This window comes from Pleurodeles waltl, chromosome 6 (assembly GCF_031143425.1).
Source record: "Pleurodeles waltl isolate 20211129_DDA chromosome 6, aPleWal1.hap1.20221129, whole genome shotgun sequence".
Classification (NCBI taxonomy): Eukaryota; Metazoa; Chordata; class Amphibia; order Caudata; family Salamandridae; genus Pleurodeles; species Pleurodeles waltl.
In genome coordinates, this window is record NC_090445.1 from 694,825,094 (window position 1) to 694,844,772 (window position 19,679).

General features: G+C 44.5%; 1 protein-coding gene across 1 annotated transcript in view; it reads right to left on the reverse strand.

Annotated features, from left to right (window-relative positions):
- LOC138300177 (disintegrin and metalloproteinase domain-containing protein 9-like) overlaps positions 1 to 19,679 on the reverse strand; it is a 587,087-nt gene that overhangs the window by 369,944 nt on the left and 197,464 nt on the right. The window lies entirely within an intron of this gene.

The following is a 19,679-nucleotide window of genomic DNA, read 5'->3' on the forward strand; positions in this document are numbered from 1 at the left end:
ATTTTTGGGAAGGATTTTAAAATAAAACATACTTACAAGTTCCATGTACAATGACATTTACTTATATCAATTACCGAATATGGCATGTTTAGGACAGCTCAAACAGACATCAGAAATCCAGTGATACAAGAACAATATCGTACTGCACGCAAATATTTAATCTTAGTTTAATAGAAGACGTGCTCTAGAAGTTATGTCCAATCAGTATCTCCAGGCAGTCTTTAAGGCACTCATTGAGCAAGTACTAAATGACCCTGGTGAATGATAACAAGTTTTATGGCTAAAATCTTATGTTCAATCGGGTGGAATTAACAATGATGTCTTAGAAGATGTTATGAGTGATGTAATATGTTGGGTAAGTAGCAGTGTCTGGCGAAGGCACAAGTTATAGTTACCTTAGGGCACGAGTTATAGTTACTTGAAATAACTGCTGAATCTTTATGGTTTGTACGTTTGAAATGTGAAGCTAACTATAACGTCACAGTAACATTGTTTTTACGTGAAATTCTATATTTTTTTTAACGTTAAGTAATTTTAATTACTTTACATTTATCCAGCCACTGAAGCACACGGCCTTCGGCCATGCGTGGCAGTGATTGGCCAAAGGGCCTGCAGCCTATCCCCTATAAACTCCCAACCCCCGCCATGCAGCCCTTCGCCATGTGCAGCAGAGGGTTGGCCGCAGGTCATGCGGCCTACCCCCTATAAGCACCTAACCCTGTGCCACACATGGCCTTAACCCGTGCACGGTGGGGGTTGGCCGTAGGGTCTGGCCACTTTAGGCAGCCAACCACGCATGGCCTTCATAAAAGAAAAGGAAAGGGGCAGGGTAGGAATAGTCTGACTCCCTAGCCCAGGTGCTGGGGCCCCCTAGGCCAGGGCAAAAAAGCATTTTGTAAAATTTTCTGCAAAATTTGCGGCAGATCCGTGAATCTGGTGATTTTTTTTTTTTTTAAAAGCACCGTCTGGGGTCCTAGGGTGATATGGTGAAAAAGGAAGGTGGCACACAGAGCCCACCTCCAAGGGCTTTTATGAGCCCCAGGAACCACCACCTCCCGGTGCTTTATTGCAATTTTGGGGCACACAGGACCCCTTCCAATGGCCTCTTTTGACCACCACCTCCTCTGGGCTTTATTTTAACAATGCGGGGGGCGGGCGCATAGACCCCTTTCCTGGGACTTTACCATGCCCTGGGGACCACTACCTCCCTAGGGCAAATATAAAAATATGCAGGGGGGCACACAGACACCTGGGGACCACCCTGAGGCCTATAGAAAAAATAATACTTGGAGGGAGGCAGTGCAATCCCCCTCCTCAGGGTGAGTTTTCACCCCTGGGACCCTGACCCCAGGGCCTGAACACGTCTACCCGGCCCCACCCAGGGCACTTAGTTTGCAATGATGGGAACCAGAGAGAGATTGAAGGCCCCTGCAGTCCCAAACAGGCTCCCCACCTTATGCAAGAGCCAGCATTGCTCCTGCATGAAGGGAGCTGCTAAATATGCAGCTCCCTGCGTGCAGGAACAATCTTTCATCTGCTTCTCTGCCCTCATGGCAGCAAGCTGGGAAACAGATGAAAACTCCGCTCCCAGCAAGCAGAAGTAGTTTTACAGCTCCCTCTTGCTGGGACCGGATTTAGTGTTTGCTCTCGATTGGCAGGAGCTGTCAGAACTTCCACCAAGTGAAAGCAAACTGCTGTCTCCTAAGGGTGGGCACCTCAGGATATACCAGGAGCTACCCCTGGGGGGTGATGGTCCCTAGGGCCATTAATGGCTCCAGGAGGGGGACCGTGTGGGCCCCTCCTTTAATCTACATGGACGGGCGCCAGGGATATGGTGGACCCTGAGGCCCTCTATGGCACAGGAGTGGGTGCTGCGTGGCCCCTTCCCAGTTTTATGTATATGTTTGGAACTGGGAAGGTGGTGGTCCTCGGGGCCTGAGGAGTCTGTGCGGCCCTTTGGCCGATATGTCATTCAGCCTGGAGAGGTGGTGGTTCCTGGCCCAGGAGGCGGTTTTGTGTTGTGGCCACTCTCCATTGTTTATATAAAGCCTCGGTGAGGTGGTGGTTCCAGAGCTCATACGAGCCCAATGGAAGGGGGTTTGCATGGCCCCTCTCCAGTATTTAAATAAAGGCCGGGCCAGGTGGTAGTCCCGGGGGGCTCAAAAGAGCCCTAGGAGGGGGGCCCTGCCAACCCCCCTCATTTTTTTACCACATGACATTAGGGCATGGCCCACCCAGGGACTAAATTGTTAACAAGTGCGGGAGACCGCTCTTTTTTAAAAACAATTGCGCTGAATTCGCAAATCTCCTGTGATTTTTGGCTAAAATAAAACAAATGCATTTTTACCCTTGCGGTGTCTCGGGCAGACCCTAGCACTAAGGGGTCAGGCTATTCCTACCCGGCCCCCTTTTTTTAAAATCTTTTTGTTTGGGACTTGGCTGAGTCCGATCCCCAAAATGGCTTCCTGGTTGAAGTATTGGCAGCCAGTCAGATCTCAGCACTAGATGGGGAGGGGAGGGTTTGCAGATCCTTTGCGTCCCTACATATACAAGTTTGGAATTTCTTTAATTTTCCAAAAACTACTGAACGGATTTACACCAAATAACAAAAAGGTCACTTTCTGGACCAAGAGCTACCTTCCTGCCAAATCTAGCGTAATTCCGTCCAGTGGTTCAGGCGCTATCGCTGTTAAAAATCTGCATGGAAAAATAAATGGGTGAAAAGCGTTTTAGGACTCCCTCTTTTTCTCTGCCCCGCTTGACGGATCACCCCAAAATTTTCCAGACAGCAAATTATGTGAGCGGCAAACTTTTTGGAAATTTTCCTGAAGATTCATCCACCGATGCCAAAGATGTAAGCAAGTTAAAAAAAACACTTTTTCTATAGAAACTAGGTCCTAACTATAACTATAACTACCTAGTGGTATATTTATATATATATATATATATATATATATATATATATATATACACACACAAACACATCAGCAGATCTTATGTTTTGCAATTACTGATTGGCCTCATCTCTGGCCCCTTGCCTTGTGGGAGTCCTTTTGTTGCCAGCTTTCTACTCCGGATTTGGATAATTATCCGTGAAGAGAAAAGAACAACTAACCAACTCGTCACAAAACAGGTCAGTGCACTGAGTCTGCAGCTCTAACAAACTTTATTGCATCAACAAACCAACCCATAAAAGACATATAACAAACTATCTACTCATCTACTATTAATGATAGTCTGGTTAGGATTTCCTGGATATTTATTCTTCTGGGCACATGTTTTCCCATGGCAGGGAAAAATAATTTACAGTCCTTAGATGCTCATTTAATGGATGAGTGATTACGTGAGTAAAACTCTTGTGTTTTCTAATTATACACTACAATCATGTTTCTGATTATTTCTTATTTGTAACTTTCATAGAAAACACTGTGTCAGGGAGATTGGGTCATCAGATTAGGATACAGAACTAACAGGCATACCAATCTAGGAGTTTTGTCTTCTCTTCCTCCCTACCCTCTCCTTTCCTTACCCCCATTACCTTTATCTCCAGACACCTTTTCCTTGTGGGTGCTGGGGACTGTTCCTAAGGTGCACAGGGAGGACTATCCTCGCTCCTGCAAGTTCCAGGTGTCAGGTGAGTGGATGTTTGACACACTGACAGAGGCACAACCTTTTAGTCAATCAAAATAATATAGTGCGAAGACAAAAGATAATTATATTAGTGAATGGATTCCAAATCATCTCCAAAATCTTATGTGAAAAGAGGGCTTCAGACATGTGCAGCACGAGGAAGGACAACTCAAAAGAATATGGCGATGGCAGCACAAGCATTCTCACAAAAATGAAGATATGTACTACTGCTGAAGCATCCATCACTCACAGAGAAGCTACAGTACAAAGAGCAGCAGTGGAGGCTTTCCATATGAACATAGAATGCAGCATAAAAAAAACTCAAGCCACCTCCACACACACAACAGGTACATCAGACATAGTAGTTCAAGTTTACTTCAAACAATCAACACCTGCAACACAAGAAGCAGTGCAATATCTCATCACACATAGACCAGGTGCAGCAGTGGCAGTAACATGTTCCCTCACAGAGAGCAGGCATAGCCAAGGAGGCTTCAGTGCAACCTTTCTAACGCAGTCAACAGGCAAGCAACAAGGTAGCAAAGACTATGGGCCTGATTCTAACTTTGGAGGACGGTGTTAAACCGTCCCAAAAGTGGCGGATATACCACCTACCGTATTACGAGTCCATTATATCCTATGGAACTCGTAATACGGTAGGTGGTATATCCGCCACTTTTGGGACGGTTTAACACCGTCCTCCAAAGTTAGAATCAGGCCCTATGTTTCCCCCACACAGAAAAGGGTAGGTACTGCATAGGTAGCAGTACTACCTACCTCTGCCCCTCTTACCCCCACACACACATGCCTAAAAGATTATGAACATTAAGCAGCAAACACTGAAATTAACAACACAAGCAGTGTACTGTCTCATATACCTTGGGTAGGTGAAGTATAGGGAGCGAAGGGCATCTTCACTAACCCTGACAAGACTTGCCGATGCAATGTGCATGACATGTGAAAGTAACCTAGTTACTGCTAACAATCGGAAGAACTTATATCAACTATGTCTAGGGAATCCAGTGATGACACCAAACCCCTTTAAGCCCAAACTTAGTGCGGAACAAAGATGGGACTCAGGCAATACATATAGCATCATAACCGGATGTCTTACGGCTACCGTTATGAGTTGTTTTACTGTTTGCAATTTCATGTTATAACTTTCATATGAAAATGCTGCCACTGTTGCTACAAGATTCAGATCGACTTGGCTAAGAGAGTGAGACAGTTTCTCTTATATGTACAGCGCGAAAGAGTACTACAATCTTGAGGCTTCAACTTTTAGATGGAGTGGAGAAGATAAACTCAAAAGTGAGTGTATAGTTAGATCCATCACAGTATACACAGACATGGTGGCGGTAGTAATGCACGCCTTACATTAACAGACTGATTTGTATTGTAAAATCCACAGGGACTAAACAGCAGTGGCCATGTAAACGTCCCTGACATAGGAAGAACAACTACTGCAGTTATACTACATCATATCAGCAGTAGTGCAATCTTATCACACAAGTAAATTAAGTACATCATGAGCAAAAGCCATGTAAGGGTCACTAATACATAGAGAAATTGTACAGCAAGGCAGTACTAGCACATGCTTCACAGGCACACAGAACAGGTCTAGTCAGCTGATAGCAGGACACAGTAGTAACAGTGCTAGGTTCTTTATTCGGACCCTCTCCTCACAGAATGAACGGTCAACTGCCGTGATGCGGAGCGTCTCATCAACCTTCCAAAATCCACACGCGGCATATGACATGCGCACAGACACACGAGGATGACAGACAGGACAGGGGCAGACACAATGCAAAGGGCTTATAAATGGTGCATTACATTTCACTGTTTCAGCAGGAGATTACATCTTTTCCCTTTTTTCAACAGTTAATTCGATATATAACCTTTGAATCTGACGAGTGGTACAATAGTTCTTCTGGTTATTACAGCATTCTTTGGATCAGGCACAGTCATAGTTGAAGACATGTCAGAAGAGTTATTATTTGCCATATGGGCATAGCCTGTTTTGCATTGCTCACTGTGAGAATCTTTTCTGCTGGGTTTAGGCACACTACTATGAACAACTTCATGGTCTTCGACTAGTTCTGGCAACCTAATGCCAACCACACTTGACCCATTCCACCATTGGCCATTGTCCAATAAAACAGCAGTGCCATTGGTCTTAGCTACATGTCTTGGTGCACTGTACTTGAATTATAGGCTTCCTTTTTCGATACTTCACTCTCACCAAATCACTAGCACACACATTCATTTTCCTGACTGCATTCCTAACATTGTAGTTGCTACTCATGTGCGTTTGATGTTTATCTACTAACTTTCTCATTCTGGTTTCTTTTTCCTTCATGTTCTCCTTTTCTCATTTCTTCTATGCTAAAGACCAGTATGGCTGCAATTGTGTGATGGTTCATCTACCCCTGAGAAACTCGAAGGGCGTTCTACCTGTAGTGTTGTGTGGAGTGGTATGATATGACCGTAGTCTGGTCCTAAGGGCTGCCTCAATAGGAATATGAGACCTTAATGCTATTTGAATGGTTTCCTTGACTAGGCAATTGGCCCACTCGACCTGCCCATTGCTTTGGGGGTGATAAAAGGAAGACCGTACATGTTCTATGTTATTTACCTTCAGGAATGTAGCCATTTCTTGGGACAGAAACTCCCCTCCATTGTCAGAGACTAACTGATGTGGGAAACCCCCTCTACAAAACAAATCCTTCAGAAATGTTGTCACTTCAGATGTGGTGGGTTGTGATATAAATTTAGCTGTGATCCATTTACTGAAATAGTAGTAGAAAATACTTTATTCGCTGATACATGACCATCAAAGTGCACATAACTATAAATAACATTTAAAACATTCCTAAAATATGTACAAAGGCACATGAGTACAGAAGATAAAATATTACTAAAAATCCTACTGTTGAGACTCATTAAATAACTCAATCCTAAAAATAAAAATCATGAACTCCATTGCCTGGGAAGAATGTTAGTTCCCCAAATTGCCAAAAGTCCCACCGTTAATAATTTCGGAAACTAATACAGGTCAGTTCAGTCAAGTAGCTTAGAATGACATATCCTAGTTCAATAATTATCGACCTAGGCTAAAATCTTTTGACGCCTGCACCAGAATGGCAGTATAAATCTGCTAACTTAAAATACTATTTCCTCTGTTGTGTCATGTTTTAAAATTCTTAAGTCCTGACAATGATCCGTTATCCTAAGCTGCTAGCAGATTGGGCGAATCCATCTTTTTCTTTGATCACTGTACTCTGGGCATGCAAATGAAACGTGGGCTCCAGTCTTGTTCGCCAGGCTGCAGACTGGATATAAACTTGAGGCAAAGCCCCTGTTCCACTTACTGGTGAACGAGCTTAGGGGGAGGGAGCCTGTCCTGAATCTTATAAACAGACTTTTAGCCAGGGCCGGAGTGATCATGTCAAGATATGGTTCAAAGCAAGGGAAGAGTTTTATCTCCAACAAGCTACTTCTCAATGTGCCGTGAGTGCCCGACAAAGCTGTCTGTTGGTATGTAATCTCTCCATATTGTTTTTTTTATATTTGGGTGTCAGCTTTGCATAACCAATCGGGCTCATCCCAGAGTCTATTCAGGTTCAGTTTACTGAACCAGTCTCGCACTGACTTCATCCAGGGAATGTGGCTCGCATTTGCTGGAGTAATCAAATCCCTTACTGAGTCCCTATAATGACTCTGTTCATTAATAGACCACAAACGGGCCCAATGAGCAAGAGGCCTTAAAACTGCTAAATTTGCCACTCTATGTAAAATTAAATCCATGTAAAGTAGGGTTAATGGACTCCCCATCGGTAATTTTAAAAGTTTCCTTATGAATTTATTTTCTGCAATAGTCAGGCAATCGAGGTTACTATGCCCCCACAGTTCTCCACCAAATAAGGCAGCTCCATGCACCTTTGCTCGATAGACTGCTAACGCTGGAGAGACAGATCGTGAGCTGGTTGCATTATAGACCCTGATGATACCGTTAGAGTTGTGCTGAAGCACTAGAGAGGACTTGGATAGTTGGGGGAGCCATTTTAAATTGCTAGTTAATTTAACGCCTAAGTATTCAAATGATTCAATCCTATCCAGTACTTTCCCACCTGCTATAATTGGTCTCGACTTGGTTCCTCTCTGCCCAAAGACCATATATTTTGTCTTCTCTACGTTTAATTCCAATCCTCTTGAATTTCAAAAGTTCGTGAATCTGTCAATTAAAACTTGGAGCCCCATTGGTGATCTGGAAATCAGTAGGGAATCGTCAGCGAAGAGTAGTATGGGAACTTTTAAGTTCTTCAATGAGGGGGCATCGTTCTTACAGTTACAAAGTTCCTTCGCCACTTCATTCATATAGACGGTAATTAGAGTGAGGGCCAATACGCAACCCTGGTGCACACCACGTCTGATGGCATTCTTGTTTGTTAGTTCACCCCTTTTGCCCCATCGCAGTTGAGCATAATTCATAGTGTGCAGCCTTATAATCAGCGTGAGCATGTTTGATGGAATCCCCATATTTGACAACACTTGCCGTAGCCTGTTGCGCAGAACAGTCAAAAGGGGCCTTGAGGTCAACAAAGGATACGTAGAGCTTCTGTCCAGCTAGTGTCACCTACTTCCAATATAAGCAGGCAAGCCTAAAGACTTGATCCGTGGTGTTCGTTTTGGGGCGAAATCCAGCATGTAATGGGGGTCAAGATTTTCTCATCTTCTACCCACGTGAGCAACTTCTTGAGGATCTGTCTAGCAAAAAATTTCTGAAGATTGTCAATACGGCTTATTGGTTTGTAATTGGAAGGGCAGCTAGCAGCCCCTTTTTTGTATATCGGTACAATCTCCGTCGCCGTCCAAGACTCCGGCATATTCCCTCCACCTGAGATTGCATTAGTCAGAAGATTTATGAAGGAGCTCCAAATTAACGTTTCTGATTTATATAAGTCTCCTGGGATTTTATCAGGGCCAGGTGCTTTGGCACATTTTGGGGCATTTATCTCTCTGAGCGTATCAGCTATACTGAACTCTAGTGGGTCCATCTCCTCCATCCCATCCTGCCCACAGGTAATTCCCTCTTTGAGCACTTCAACCCAGTGCTTAGTTTGTAAATAAAAAGGTGCTGGTGCCCAAAGCTCTCCTCTCAAACATGCGGCTGCTGTAATTAAATAAGTGAACATGGAATACTGAGGCAGCGGAATCCTGAAGCCATCTCAGGCCTCTTCAATCCCTATAAAGCCACTCCCTGTCCCTTCAGCTCACTCTTGTAGCTTTCTACTTTCTCCCATTGTGACTCTTTTTCGTTTTTCCCTTCATCCGTCTCTCCCATATGTGTCTTTTGTCTACAGCAAATGCTTAAGGCAGAAGAATAAGGCCCGGCCCTCAAAAATAAGGGCCGGTGCTCTGCACCGGAAACAACAAGAACAAATTAAGCACTGCTTCAACCTCATTATACTCCTGTTCCAGTATGTCAGCTAGCTCGTAGAGGGTAGAGAAATGAGAGACCCAACTGTCAGGATCTAAATGATGATGGAGGGGATTTGTATCATCCAATCCTGCTTTTGACACCAGCTTCCAAAAAACCAGTGAATCTCTCATTTCCACTGCTTTTAAGATTTCACAACATATTGAATCGTCACTCTCTTTTTTTGCTAAATGAAGTGTTCTATCATATTCATGTCTGGCCTCCATGATGTCGTCTCTGTCACCTTCCCTTAATGCCATTTTTCAGTGCGATTTTGCAGTTTTGCAGTCATCATCAAACCAAGCAATCGTTCTTTCCCTTGTCGCCTTCCCATGGTTGTCCCTAAAGAACAATTCTTTTAATTTTGTAAAAAGAGTATTATGCTGTTCTAAAATTGGAATACCCAAGGGAGGATGTCCCTCATACTCTGAGAGATAGAATATAAAGAGGTCATATATCTCTGAGTGCGAGTTCCTATTGGCCCCTATAGTGGGCCAGCACAGATAGCGACCATTAATGACCATCTCAGGCTCAAAGGTCATTATCTCGTAAGTAATGTTAGGTTTCCTTACTGGATCCCCCTTACGCAAAAGAAGAAGAGAGTAGTGGTCACTATCCAGGCGATCTTCGACTATCATGTTTCCCAAGAGGCCCTACAGTCTCACGTCTAAGAGGATATAATCAATGACACTGGATTGTTTACCCCTCTTGAATGTTTTAGCCAACCCAGGCTCAGATGTTGTGCGGCCATTACAGGTTCTAAGGCCCCAGTTGGCCATCATTGAAACTATCTTAAGGGCAGAGGCTTACAGGGGTTGCCTGCCATAGGTGGAATATTCCAAAATTTATCTTCTGAGGGTGGATGGCTCAAATGTTATGTAGAAGTCACCCGCTACTATAATCTTTGTCCCACTATCCAAGTGTTCTAGTGTCTCCTCTAGCAACAATAAGGTAGGGGCCTCCTCGCTGCCTTGTCTAGTCTATTTTCATAAGTCTGCGGCGGCTAGATAAGTCTTTCTTTACTAAAGTCAGCAGCCCCTCACTAGCTATTCCAGAATTCTTTGGTGGCTTTGCCTCATTGCTGTAGGAGGTATAGCCATTGATAAATGTTTTATCTATAGCCCAGGTCTCTTGGAACATAAGGATATCACATTTCTCTATATGTGAAACCCACTCATTATCTTCCAATTTGTGCCTGATCCCTGCTAGGTTCCACAACATCAGTGAAAGTTGATTACTACGGGCAGTGTATTTTCCCTCTACCAAGCTGCTCTGAGACTTTGCCCACCCCCCTTGGGGGGGGGCTGTTGCCTCTTGTGGATCTTGCAGGTGGATCCTGATGGTCCCTCCTCCGAGGTGATCCTCTGCATCTCCTAAATCTTTTTTATGTGCTGTCTCATTACCGTAGGGCTAGCGATAGGAGATTCTTCGGGGGCCAACCTCACCTCAGCCACTCCCTTCTTATGTAAGCATGCCTGCTCAGAAATGAGCAAGAAGGAATTCATCCCTGCCTCTTCCCCAATATACAGTCAGTCCACTTTGTCAAGGGAACTGAGCTCAGGGGGGATGACTAGGCAATTCTTGTTGCATTTGTAACAAGGCACCCCTTCCAGAATCCTCCCAATATTCCTCTTTTAGAGGGCCCAGTTTCATACTGATCGTTAATGATGTGCATTCCCTTAATCAGCCAGTGCGTTGCTCAGAGCCCAAAGGTTATTAACCAGGGTTTTAGAGATTAATTGAACTATGATATAGTCGTCTGCAGCCTGCTTGAGTGACTATTTCTTCACATGGATAATGTCTGATCCTACTATAGATAGGCAATTGCGTTGGTATCTAAGCCAAAGAGTGACTTTATTAATCAAGGATTCCGTATCCTCATAGGAATCCTTGCTTAATTTAGGCACCTGCTGTAGGAGGCTGGCCTGGCTTATAGTGGGTACCTGATGGTACTTACACCTTGTGCCAGGTCCAGTTATCCCTTATTAGTAGATTAGTAGTGTTCTAGCAGCTTAGGCTGATAGAGGTAGCTATAGCAGAGCAGCTTAGGCTGAATTCGGAGACATGCAAAGCTCCTACTATACCACTTATATCATATAGGTACTATATCATAAGAAACACAATACTCAGGGTTACTAAAAATAAAGGTACTTTATTTTAGTGACAATGTACCAAAAATATTTCAGAGGATATACTCCCTTAGGAGGTAAGTGAAATACACACAATTTACACACAAACCAAAATTAGGTAAGTAAAACAGTCAGAAAGTAGTGCAAACACTGTAGAATACAATAGGATGCAATAGGCGTAGGGGCAACACAAATCATATACTAAGAAAGTGGAATGCGTACCACAAGTGGACCACTAGGCTAGTGTAGTGTGTAGGGGGTCGCTGGGAGTGTAAGAAAACACTAAGGGTGTCCAAGATATCCCACTTCAAGACCCTGGAAAGTAGGAGTAAAGTACTACTATTTCCCCAGAAACACACTAAAGTCGTGATAGAGGATTTTGCAAAGACCACAACAGACTGCAAAGCACTGAAGATGGAGTCCTGGACCTGAGGACCGGCAAAGGAAGGAGACCAAGTCCAAGAGTCCCGAAAGTGCCCAGGGGGGGCAGGAGCCCACTAAATCCCGGATAAAAGTGCAAAATGGCTGCCTCTAGATGGAAGAAGCTGAAGATTCTGCAACAATGAAAGGTGCTAGGAACTTCTCCTTCATGCAGAAGATGTCCCACAGAGTGCTGGAGGATGCAGAGTTGTCTCCTTGGCAAAATACCATAAACTAGCCTTGCTAGCTGCAAGAGTCATTGTTAAAGAAAAAGGGGGCTGCCCGGGCCCAGGAAGGACCAGAATGTCACCACTTGGGAGAGGAGACAGAGGGGGCCCTCAGCAACGTAGAGAGCCCACAAACAAGAAGGTAGCACCCGCTGAAGTCCTTGAACACTGGTTCAAGAAGACTGAACACAGCGGTTGTCTCAACACTGCAAAAGAGGGTCCCACAAAGCCAGAGATCAAATCAGGGAGTTGAGCAATGCAGGAAAGAGTGCTGGGGACCTGGGCTTGGCTGTGCATGAAGGATTTTGTGGAAATGTGCACAGAAGCCCTAGCAGCTGCAGTGCACGTGGTGCACAGGATTACTGTCTGGAGAGGGGAGGCAAGGACTTACCTCCTCCAAATTTGGACAGATGGACCACTGGACAGTCTAGGTCACTTGGGTCCACCACCTGTGTTCCAGCGGCCACGCTCGTCAGGATGAGAGAGGTCCCAGAGTACCGGTGATGCTGAGGTTTGGTGCTTGCTGAAGCAGGGGGAAGATTCCGTTGACCCACGGGAAATGTCTTCGTGGCTTCCAGTGCAGGTTGAAGGCAGGCAGCCCCCAAAGCATGCACCACCAGGAAACAGTCAAGAAAGCAGGCAGGATTAGGCGCTACAATGTCGCTGGTAGTCTTCTTGCTACTTTGTTGCAGTTTTGCAGGCGTCCTGGAGCAGTCAGCGGTCGATCCTTGGCAGAAGTCGAAGAGAGAAGTGCAGAGGAACTCTGGTGAATTCTTTGCAAGTCGTTATCTGAGGAAAAGCCCACAGGAGAGACCCTAAATAGCCCTCACAGGAGGTTTGGCCACCTAGTCAGGTAAGCACCTATCAGGAGGGGTCTGTGACGTCACCTCCTGGCACTGGCCACTCAGAGGCCTCCAGACTGCCCTCACACCTCTGGATCCAAGATGGCAGAGGTCTGGGACACACTGGAGGAGCTCTGGGCACCACCCCTGGGGTCCTTTGTCCAGTTTCGCGCCAGTGCAGGGACTTGGGGTTCCCTGAACCAGTGTAGACTGGCTTATGCAAGGAGGGCACCATCTGTGCCCTTCAAAGCATTTCCAGAGGCTGGGGGAGGCTATCCCTCCCCAGCCTTTAACACCTATTTCCAAAGGGAGAGGGTGTAACACCCTCTCTCAGAGGATTTTTTTTGTTGTTCTGCCTTCCTGGGACTGGGCTTCCCAGACCCCAGGAGGGCAGAACCCTATCTGTGGGGTGGCAGCAGCGGTAGCTGCAGAGAAAACCCCAGAGAGCTGGTTTTGCAGTACCCGGGGTCCATAGTGGGGCCCTGGTGATGCATGGGATTGGCACCCCAGTACCAGATTTGGCATGGGGGGGACAATTCCATGATCTTAGACATGTTACAGGGCCATATTCGGAGTTACCATTGTGAAGCTACATATAGGTATTGACCTATATGTGGTGCATGCGTGTAATGGCGTCCCTGCACTCACAAAGTCTGGGGAAATGGCCCTGACTTATGCGGGGGCACCTTTGCTAGTGCAAGGGTGCCGTCACACTTAGTAACTTTGCACCTAACCTTCAGCAAGTGAAGGTTAGACATAGAGGTGATGTATAAGTTACTTAAGTGCTGTGAAAATGGCTGTAAAATAACATGTACATTATTTCACTCAGGCTGCAGTCCTGTGTAAGATTTGTTTGAGCACCCTATGGGTGGCAAAAGAAATGCAGCAGCCCATAGGGATCTCCTGGAACCCCAATACCCCGGGTACCTTTGGTACCATGTGCTAGGGAATTATAAGGGTGTTCCAGTGTGCCAATTAGAATTTGTAAAAATGGTCACTAGCCTATAGTGACAATTTTAAAGGCAGAGAGAACATAAGCACTGAGGTTCTGGTCAGCAGAGCCTCAGTGACACAGTTAGTCACTACACAGGTACACATATTCAGGTCACAAACTATGAGCACTGGGGTCCTGGCTAGCAGGATCCCAGTGAGACAGGCAAAAACAAACTTACATTCATGTAAACATGGGGTAACATGCCAGGCAAGATGGTACTTTCCTACACCTGCGTTAAGCAGATCTGATCCCCATGGTCTGCAAAATGCCTGCCTTGAGTATGGTGATATCTTCCAGCTGAAGTATGGAATACCCTACTATGATGATCGTCTAGAACAGGATGAATTTTTAAGCTAGAACAAGCTGGAGGAGTTGTTTTCACCAAATGATCAGGAATGCTCCTAGGGCTACGGGGCTTTGTACCCCATTTAATCCTCCCCTCTGGTAGAGTATTTGGCCTCAGGCCAAGTGAACTGCTTGCCTTTTCTGGGATCATCCCCAGATGTTTACTGTTTCCTGGGTAGGAAACTTCCTGTTTTCTCCTAGGATCTGATACCCTACTTAGAGGGCCTTTACAGCTTCCCTGACCAGAGCAGCAGCGCTCTTCCAATTTTGCTGTTAAGTTATCCATCTTGCTAGCTAGTTCAGCCACCATCGTTTCAAGTATGTTTATTTCATGCCAAAGTGGGCCACGGTTGTTGGTAAGGTCAGCTATTTCTTCCTATGGTTTACCTGTAATGGTGGTAGGCAGGGTGGTGCACTCGGTTTCTGCCAAGAGGGCAATCCTGTTTGTGCAGGGTATAGTCCTATTCACTATTACGGTGGGTGAATGTGGAATGTTTGCCGGGGTAGAGAACCTACTAAAACTTCAGCTGTGACACTCTGACTACGCAGATTTTTATCACTGGGCGTTAGCGTAGCCTTATCGCCAGTTGGGGAGCGTTGAACTATAACTTTCGATTTAGTAAACATATCGGGGACCTTGCTGCATGTTTCCTCTCTTGTCCTCTTGGGCGTTTTATTTTTTAGCAACAGTTCCACCTCCCCAATAAGGTTGTCAATTTCTAAGAGCGTACCTGAATCATCATTCGCCAATAGTCCCCGCTTAGTCAGTTGTGTTTGCTTTTTAAGTTTTTTTGCACTGCTGGACAGAGACTCGGTAGCCCCTGCCTTGCGCTTACCCATTCTTGGCCATATCTGGGACTCTCCCAGTTCCCCTAATTTCTGGCCAGATACAGCTTTTTGAGCCTGGATCTCCTTCTGACCAGAGGCTGAAGGGAGGTAGGCCAAGCCCAGCCTCTTCCGGCCGAAGACGGGCAAAGACGGGCCCACCCCCTTGGCCCGGGCTTTTCCCGGGCGTGGCCCGCGCATGTCCTGCGCTGCGGTGTCTGTCCCTGCACTTTATAGTGCTGCTGGAGTAGAGTCAGCTGTGGCAGGTAATGGCGGCCTCCTGGGGCCAAGGGCTGGCTGCATCTTGCAGTCCCCCTCTGTGCTCACGTCCCGCGCTGCGGTGTCTGTCCCTGCACTTTATAGCGCTGCTGGAGTAAAATCATCTGTGGCAGATAATGGCCACCTCCTGGGGCCAAGGGCAGGCTGGGACTTGCAGTCCCCCTCTCTGCGTGCGTAAATAGTCTATAATAGCAATGGCTTAACTTATATGCATGGGTAGCACATTCATTGGTCCTATGAAGCATATTCTGAATTTTTTCCAGGGATCTTCAGGTAGCTCTATGGATGACATGGGGCACTGGTGAGAAGTCATTGTTTTATCTGCGTTAGCACAAATAGAACATTGACTAACAATTATATCAACATCACGATTCATTGCTGGACACCAATATCTTTCCCTAAGCTTGTGTTTAGTTCCTGTCATCCCCACATGGCATTCAGGGGCAAGGGTGATCAATCTACCTCTTATGGACAATGGCGCCATTAGGGTATTGCCGCAGAGAGGAACCTCATCAACAATGGTGATGTCATCTATAATTTTCCGATAAGGTTGCAACATTTCTTTCAATAACTTTTCATTAAGCCAACCTTCAATTATGTACTTTTGTATTTTCCAAACACATTGTCATTTCTTGAAGCCTTCCTCCACTCTTGTTTGTTGATAACACCACTGGATTGGACAGCAAATCGTCATTGCACTCATCTTCTTCACAAGCAGATTCATTATCACATGGAGCTCGTGGAAGTAGTCAGCTGAAACATTCACTCTGACAGAAATATGCTCCATCCTGAATCTGTACTCTTGTAATTTACAAGCTAACTTTGCTATTCTTGGAGTAGGTTTCCCTTCCAAGATGCTGACTAAAGGCTTGTGATCTCTGCATATAATGATATATTTTCCCCAAAGAAAACTCTTAAACTTTGTAACTGACTCAACATAGGCTAACAGTTCACATTCATTCACTGAATACTTTGACTCTGGTCCTCTCAGCTTTCGTGATGCAAAGGTTTTTTGTCCATTAATTGTTCTCTGGCTGAGCACCTCTCCAAATCCGATCTGGCTAGCATCAGTGGTTACTATGCTTTATAGTGTTTCACTAAAGGACGGCAGAGATGGTGCCAATCAAGTTCTTTTTTTATGTCCTTCATGCTCTGCTCACACATTTCATCCCATATGCATCCTGCTTTATTAATTTTTGAAGTGGTTAAACTTTTATTGCATAATTTTGTATGAATTTAGAGTGAAATTCACACATGCTCAAAAAAGATGCGAGTTCTTCTTGTTATTTGGGATTGGTGACTTTGAAATTGCAGACATCAAGGACAGTTTTGGTTGAACGCTATGTTCATTAATGAGGTGTACGAGGTACTCTAGTGTTCCTTTGAAAAATGTACATTTGTCTCTTTGTAATGTTAGACCACTTTCTTGGATTCTTTGTAGAACCTCCAGCAAAACAGACATATGTTCTTCCTCTGTCTCACTGTAAATTAATATGTTATCTTGAAATTACCTTACACCTTCCATGTCTGAGAAAAGTTGGTTCATTATGTGTTGGTAGACCGCCCATGCCGAACATAGCCTGAAAGGCAACCTGCAGAATTGGTAAGCTCCTTCAGGAGTAACAAATGCTGTGTAACCTTTTGAACCCTCCTCCAATTGTACTTGATGGTAAGCCGCACTGAACTCAAGAGTTGTGAAGATCTTTGCTTTCTCCAAAGTCATCACCATTTCATTTATTAGAGGAAACAGTTGACAATAAGCTACCACATGGTGGTTGAGTTGGCGAAAGTCAATGTATAATTGGATTGATCCATGCTTTTTTTTATAGTTGTGGCCACAGGAGAAAACCACTCTGATGGGTTCATGGGTTCTATTATTCCATTGTCACACCAGTTTTATAAAATATCTTTGACCTCGGAGCGGGCTATCAAGAGTATGTTTCTTACACGTTGTTTGACAGACTGCGTGTTTCTTTTTATAAATATTTTATGTTTAAATTTCCTTAAGCACCCAAGTTTTCCAATGAACACCTCCTTGTACTCTTCGAGAATAGCTTCTAAGCTGTCTTCTTGGATGCTGAACGCATAGGGAGGTTGACATGGCTTAATCAACATTTTCAGTTTCTGTTGCTCCAACCAACCAAGGATGTTGACACTGTAGTCTACTAAGAATACCTTTGATAAAGTACTTTTCTCCTTGAACATCAAATCAGCATTAAACACTCCTTCCAGCTTTATTTTGTGACCTTCGTAGGCTCCTGCGATGATCCTTCTAGCATGTAATGGTGCTCTGTATTCTAAGTTTTCGTAGGTGTCCTTTGATAAAATAGTGATTCTGGATCCAGTGTCAACTAGCATCTCCACACTTTCTCCATTCACATGCACATTACATTTAGGTTGATTCTGTAAATCTTCCTTATTGATGATGGCCACAAGTCACCATCATTTCACTGTTACTCGAGTCTTCCTCTGATTTAGATTCTTCCACTTTGAAGACTTTCTTTACACAAGACGTTTTGCAAACTTTAAGGAAATGTTCAGTCTTTTCACAATCTTTGAAAATGTTACCTATAGCAGGACATTCCTTGCTAGATGCCAAATGGGTACTGGACCCACAACAATAGCATGCCAATATTTTGTTGCTTCGATTTGAACCATGCTTTCTGTTGTACTTTTTTGATTGATTTGTAGATGCTTCTTCTTCTTTGTGACCTAGGTTGGCATCTGCATGATGGTGATCAGATTTGTGCAGCCATTTCACTCCCTTGACAAACCTTTCAATACTCTTTATAGTTGATATCACCTTCTCCAGGCTAGGATTACGATAACACAATAGCTTTTCTTGTGCTTTGACACAAGTGATGCTCATTACTACCTCATCGTGGATCATTTCATCTATGTCTCTGAATGAGCATTTTGTGGCCAACATCCTTAGAGTCGCAACATAAGACTCAATCGATTCTACAGGCGCTTGGTAGCAGTACTAAAATTGTATCTTTCCATAACGACACTCATTGTTTCATCAAAATAGTTTTTCTTTCTATTTTGGCTTCAATGAATACATCCTATTCTTGACCTTCCTCCTTCTCTTTCTCAACAGGGGTTAGGTTATGTGATCAAATAACCTTCTTCCCTCTACCCCCAGATATTTATACATCATGGCTTATTTCCTGGCTGGCTCATACTTGGTTCCATCAATAGTCTCTAAGTGTTTTTCAAAACATTTGATCCACTGTGTCCAACTTTCCGCAGGTGGTCCTGGCACTTCTAAAAAGGTGCTTGGCTTTGCCACTACATTCATTATGCCAGCCATAATAGTATTAATAGTATTAATCTACTGGGATTGCATTTATAATATGTTATATGGAATAGTAATTTAAAAATGCTTAAGTTTGTAGTATTCTTTTAGTATGAGTCCTTAATATCACGTTTAAGGATCTGGCTCCCTCCAGTGGTTATTTAGGGTATAGCATCCTATTAATCCCAGTAATGTTGGTGAAGTCCTCTCAGGGGCTGTTGGGAGGGGGGGGGGGGGGGGGGGGGAGGGAGGGGTGAGGAGATCTTTGCTTGCCTGTAGAAACTTCTGTGGCTTGAGTTTGCTTATAATTGGAAGTGCCAGTAATTAATAAGCCCTCCTCCCACCTCGCTACACCAGAATATGAATTTTGAGAAGCCTGCCCGGAGCTGTGGACACAGTGCTGCTTCTAAGCTATTGAATATAGAAGCGCAGCGGAGACTTTGGAGATGGTTTCCCCGTCCTTGTCGCCAATTTTAACAGTGTAATGACAAGGAAACTGAGTAAGTTATAACTCTTCTTCATTTGGACCCCCTCCTCACAGAATGAGCACTCAACCGCCGTAATGTCAAGCTCCTCATGAACATTTAAAAAACCGCACTCGGCATATGCCATGCGCACAGACACACGAGGATGACAGGGCAGGAGAAGACACAACGCAAAGGGCTTATTAACAGTGCATTACATTCCACTGTTTCAGCAGGACATTAGACGTCCCTCACTGACCTATAGCACACTCTAAACATAGCGCAATTACAGCACGGGCAACCCCAATGCAAGTGCAACTCACACATAGACCAGGTACAGCATTGCAAAAGTGTATTGGCTTTATGGGTAATACAATCATAAGCTTCTTCCACACACAGTGAGTACAGTATGTGCAACATATGCATGCATGTTTTACACTCTTACAGAGACATATATATTTTTCATAAAAGCTCTATCAGCACTCAAGAAACACAAAAGGCACCTCGCAGCCAATATTAGAGCAAGCTTCTTCAAATGCCCAGCAAGTACAAGACAAGCAGCAGGAATGTTAACATCATAAGCACTGCAAAAGACAAAGACAGTCTCTCTCAATCCTACACAGCTTTCCCTTCTTACAGATTTACACTCACTAAATGGTGCATCAAGGGCTCTAGGAGGCTAGCAGCTTCAGGGGGACAGTGACATAACAGAGAGCCAGGTAGGGCCCATAGGAAGAGCTGAAAATT